This window comes from Cebus imitator, unplaced genomic scaffold (assembly GCF_001604975.1).
Source record: "Cebus imitator isolate Cc_AM_T3 unplaced genomic scaffold, Cebus_imitator-1.0 Scaffold465, whole genome shotgun sequence".
Lineage (NCBI taxonomy): Eukaryota > Metazoa > Chordata > Mammalia > Primates > Cebidae > Cebus > Cebus imitator.
Genome location: NW_016107780.1, coordinates 923418 through 929130, shown reverse-complemented (window position 1 = coordinate 929130; position 5713 = coordinate 923418). Strand labels below are relative to the sequence as shown.

Sequence of the window (5713 nt, the reverse complement as noted above, 5' to 3'; positions counted from 1 at the left end):
TTTTTGAGATGGAGCCTCAATCTGTCACCTAGGCTGGAATGCAGTGGCAGGATCTTGACTCACTGCAACCTCCACCTCCCAGGTTAAAGCAATTCTCCTGTCTCAGCCTCCAAGTAGCTGGGACTACAGGGACCTGTCACCATGCCCAGCTAAATTTTGTATTTTTAGTAGAGATAGGGTTTCACCATATTGGTCAGGCTGGTCCTGAATTCCTGACCTCAGGTGATCTGTCCACCTGGCCCCCTAAAGGGCTGGGATTAAGAGTGTGAGCTGCCACACCCAGCTGATTTAAATTTTTAATCCATTTTGATATTATTATTGTATATGATTAGAGATGGGGTCTAGTTTCATTCTTCTGCATTTGGATATCCAGCTTTCCCAGTAACATTTATTAAAGAGGCTCTCTTTTCTCTGGTGTATATTCTTGGCACCTCTGTCAAAAATGAGTGTACTATTGGTATGTGGATTTGTTTCAGGGTTCTCTATTTTATTCCTCAGGTCTATGTGTCATTTTTATCCCAGTACAATGCCATTTTGGTTACTATAGCTGTGTAATACAATTTGAAGTCAGGTAATATGATTCCACCAGTTTTGTTCCTTTTGCTCAGGATACTTTTGGCTCTTCTGGGTCTTTTGTGGTTCCATTCGGTTTCACGATTTATTTTTCTATTTCCATAAAAAATGTCATTGGCATTTTGTTAAGGATTGCATTGAATCTGTAAATGGCATTGGGTAGTATGAACATTCTAACAATGTTGATCCTTCTGACTGATGAACATGGAATGTCACTCCACTTATTTTGTCCACTTCAATTTCTTTCATTAATATAGTTTTCATTATATAGATGTTAGTCTTTGTATTTAAGAGCAGTCTACACACTGCAATAACCATGTTATAATATTCTATGTGTTTTCTGTGTGCTTACTATTATCAGTGAGTTTTGCACCTTTAGATGATTTATTCTTGCTCATTAGCATCCTTTCCTTTTATATTGAAGAACTCCCTTTGTCATTTCATGTAGGACAGGTCTGGTGTTGATGAGATCTCTCATCTTTTGTTCATCTGTTAGTTCTCTGTTACATTTTTAAATAAATTTTCTACCCTTATCTCTTTCTTTACTTCCTCTTTAAGGCCAATAACGCTCAGATTTGCACTTTTGAGGCTATCTTCTAGATGCTATTAGAACTTCATCTTTTTTTATTATTGTTTCTTGTTCATCTGTGAAGGTTTTTATTTCTCCTCAATTGTTGAAGGATATTTTTTTACTTCGTTCTATTCTAGCATAAAAGTATTTTTCCTTCAGCACTTTAAATGTGTCATGCCACTCTCACATGGCCTGTAAGTTTCCTACTGAAAAGTCTGCTGCCAGACATAGTGTGTGTTATATATTTATTTTCTTTTGTTGCTTTTAGGATCCTTTATCCTTGACCTCTCAAGTTGGTTTATTAAATATCTGGAGGTAGTCTTCTTTGGGTTAAATCTGCTTGGTGTTCTACAGCCTTTTTAGACTTGAGAGTTGATTTATTTCTCTAGGTTTTGGAAGTTCTCTGTTATTATCCCTTTGAATAAACTTTCTACCCTTATCCCTGTCTTTCACTTCCTCTTTAAGGCAAATAACTCTTAGATTTGCACGTTTGAGGCTATATTCTAGATGCCATTAAGGCTTCATTTATTTTTATTCTTTTTTCTTTTGTCTCCCCTGTGTATTTTCAAGCAGCCAGTCCTTAGACTCACTAATTCTTCTGCTTGATCAATTCTGCTATTAAAAGACTCTGATGAATTCTTGAGTATATCAATTGCATTTTTTGAATTCTGAAATTTCTGCTTGATTCTTTTAAATTATTTCAATCTCTTTGTTAAATTTATCTGGCAGAATTATAAATTTCTCCTGTTATCTTGAATTTTTTTGAGTCTCCTCAACATGGCTATTTTGAATTCTATCTCTGGAAGGTCACATATCTCTGTTTCTCCATGATTGGTCACTGGTGTTTTATTTAGTTTGGCCAGGTCATGTTTTCCTGCATCATCTTGATGCTTCTAGATGTTTATCTAGAGTTAAAGAGTTAGGTATTTAAAGAGTTGGGTACTTATTACAGACTTTGCAGAATGGATTTGTTTGTTCCTATCCTTCTTGAGAAGGCTTTCGAGGTATTCAAAGCAATATGGGCCCCAAGCCCAATAATACTGTGGTTTTTGCAGACTGTTAGAGGTATTGTATTGGTGGACTTGGATAAGATCCAGAAAAATTCTTTGGATTACCAGGCAGACTTGTTCTTTTCACTAGTTTTTCCCCAAAACAAACACCATCTCTCTCTCTCCCTCTTCGTGCTAAGCCACATGGAACTGAATGTACGACGATGCAAGCACCCTTGTGGCCACCACACCTGAGACTGCACTGGATCAAACCTAAAGCCACTACAGCACTAGGTCTCACCCAAGGCCTACAATAATCACTACCTGGTTATCGTGTATGTTAACGCAAGGCCCTAGGACTCCATGATTAACAGGTGGCAAAGTCAGGCATGTTTATAACTTTTCCTTCAGTGTGGCAAGTTCCCCCAGACCCTAGGTGGTTCTAGAGATTCTGTCTATGAGCCAGGGATTGGAGTCAAAACCTCAGAAATTTGTCAGGTTCAGTGGCTTATGCCACTGGTCTGTGTGATCCACTTGCCTTAGCCTCACAAAGTGCTGGGATTACAGACCTTGAGCTCAGGTGTTCAAGACCAGCCTGGGCAACATAGTAAAACCCCCCTTCTCTACCAAAAATATAAAAAATTAGCCAGGCACAGTGGTGCGTGCCTGTAGTTTCAGCTACTCAGGAGGCTGAGAGGGGAGGATTGCTTGAGCCTGGGAGGCAGAGGTTAGAGTAAGCCAAGATTGTATCACTGCACTCCAACCTCAGTGACAGACTGAGACCCCCATCAAAAGAAAAGCCTTAGAAATGTACCTGATGTTTTATTCTACTGTGACTAAGCTGGCATTGAAGCCACAACACAGAGTTCTTGTTGCTCTTTCCTCCCCTTTCTGTAGGCAGAGGAGCCTGTCACTGTGACTACCACCACTACCACCAGCCCATGGAAGGTTCTGCTAGGCCATCACTGATCTTCACTCAAAGCCCAAGGGCTCTTCAGTTAGCTTGTGGTGAATACTGCCAAGCCTGGGACTCACTCTTCAATAGAATGGGCTTCTCTCTGACCCAGGGAAGGTTCAGAAATGCTGTCCATAAGCCTAGGCCTGAACTTGGGGAACCCAAGACCCGGTTTGTTGCTGTACTGTGGACAAGCTGTTACCTAAGGTACCAAGACAAAAAACCCTTCATGTTTTATTCTGCTTTTCTCAGAGCATTTTACCTTATCCACCACAGCTATGAATTTGCTAATCACTCCTCAAGTCAGCATATCTCAGAGTCCCAGGCCCACAGAGTACTACCTGGGTATTGCCACTGGGTTTCCAGCGTCAAAGGGCTCTTAAGTCAGTAGGTGATGAATCCTGCCAGGACTGAGTCCTTCAAGGCAGTGGGCTCCCTTTTATCCCAGAGTATGTCAAGAAATGTTATCTGGGAGGTAGGACCTGGAAGGAGAGACTCATGACTCTGCCTATGGCCCTATCCTGTTGTGGCTGAGCTGATATCCAAGATGCAAGACAAAGTCCTCTCTTCTCTTCCCTCTCCTGTCCTTAAGCAGAAGGAGGGAGTCACTTTAGTTGCTGCGAACTGTGCAGCCTGGAGTTGGGGAAGTCATGGCACAAGCACTCCCTTAGCCACCCTAGTCAGTATCTCCCTAGATCCCATGCCATGCCTAGGCTCCAAGACCACCCCAGCGCTAGGAGTTGCCTGGAAATTGAGTCCTGGTGTCCCAGGCTACCTTTCAAGTTTGCCTAGGACCCGAGAGAACTTTGGCCTGCTGCAGCAAGACTTGCCAAAAAACACAAGTTACATCTGCCTGGGGGGTGATTCCCCTCTGGCTAGGGCTCTGCCAAGTGCCCAGACTCTCACATGGCAGGGCAGCTGCCAGGATATGCGGGAGGAGTGGCATTGGTGATTCAAAACTGTCTTTTCTGTCCTCGTCTAGTGCCTCTTTCAGTGGCATGATATTTAAACCAGGTTCTGTGAGTGTTCACATGATTTTGGATCTTTTTGTTAACATTTGATGTTCATGAGGTCATTGGGGGACACAAAGGGTGTAGGCTTCTATTCTGCCACCTTGCTTCCTAACCATACTGTATCTATATTTTCTATCCCTGCTAATATTGCCCTAATCCAGGCTCTCATTTCTTACCTAATACACTGCAATTCATTCTCCCCCCGTATTTATCCTTTTTCTTTTTTTTTTCTCCAAATCCCTGGTTTAATAAGGACTTGTTTATTTTGAAGCAAAAGGGTCCCAAACATCAGGCTGTTCACAAAAATAACCCACAGTATCAATTTAAGAAAACAAATCTTAAGACTACAACACTATTTTTCTAGAGGATGCATTTGACATGCCAACTCTCATTCACAAAGATACATCGTTACATTCGTGTTGAACTGCCCCACACAGCACACTAATGTTGGGGTGTAACACACATACTTCTAACTCAAAGCTGCTTTCAGGAGCTACTCAACTAAATGAGATTGCGTTTGCAGTTAGGGAAGCAACTACTGAACATATGTATGAATGAAAAGAACTGTACTCCCTTCATAACAAGAGATTATTTTGGAGACAGTTGATAAAAACCATACATCCTTTTTATTGTTAAGTCATAAAGAGGTATCAAATTAAAAGCAAAAATTACAGGGTAAGACTTAACAAAAACTAGGAGCGTCAAAGGAAGTGAAAATGGGACTAGGCGCAGGGAAATATGAATTAATGAACATGGGAAGGACAAGGATGGGGAGAACAGTGAGCATGTGCTGAAGATACTAGGGGAGAGGGTCTGGTGAAAAATTTGATCTTAGACAAGCGCCTAGGTAAAGAAATAATGGGATAAGATTTCTAAACCCCACTATGTGCTTAAGAGTCATCTTCTCCTTCCTCAGCCTCTTTTTCATCATCCTTGATCAACTCCAGCTGGTCATCCCCACCCCGCCATCTTCATTATCATCATCATCCAGTAGGTCCCCTCCTCAGCAGAGTCATCTGCACCCCCCTCAGACTCCATCTTCACATTAGTCTCATCTTTCTTCACGGAGCTGCTGCTCTGCTCCTCTTCTGACTTATCATTCTTCATCTCTACTGCTTGTTTGCTCTGTTCCTTTTCAATTTTTTCCAGGTTTTCCAGGAGAGAATCCACTTTTTGTTTTATCTGGGTCAGTTCCTTCTTAATGGCCTGAAGGTCATCTCCTTTCAACTTTCCAGACTTGGAAGATCCCCGCTGTCCACTCTTAGAATTGAAACCACTTTTGCCCCTTCGTGAGGTGTTTCCTGATACACGCTGACGTTTTTTTTTCAAGTCATTTTCCATTCTTAATCTTTATTAAGTGGAGCTATTTTGAGGCATTCCCAATCACTATCACTTTAAGCCTCTTATTACCTATAGCAATAGTTTTAAATTTTAACTAAGACAACTTCCACTGAAGAATTTCCCTACTGAAAAAATAAGGCTTAAAACCATTGTCCACAAGAATAAAATAGAGCCTCCTTATTACAGCACATCAGGCCCTCATAACCTCACCTATGTCAATTAACAGAAGTGTTACTATCTGTTCTCTAACTGCTCTTTAAATCTCATTTTC

General features: G+C 41.2%; 1 pseudogene across 1 annotated transcript; it reads right to left on the bottom strand.

The window, feature by feature from the left end:
• Positions 1-4520: 4520 nt before the first annotated feature.
• LOC108291777 lies at positions 4521-5442 on the bottom strand (annotated as a pseudogene). The gene has a single exon (XR_001820038.2). The product of XR_001820038.2 is annotated as a heterogeneous nuclear ribonucleoproteins C1/C2-like (transcript).
• Positions 5443-5713: the final 271 nt, after the last annotated feature.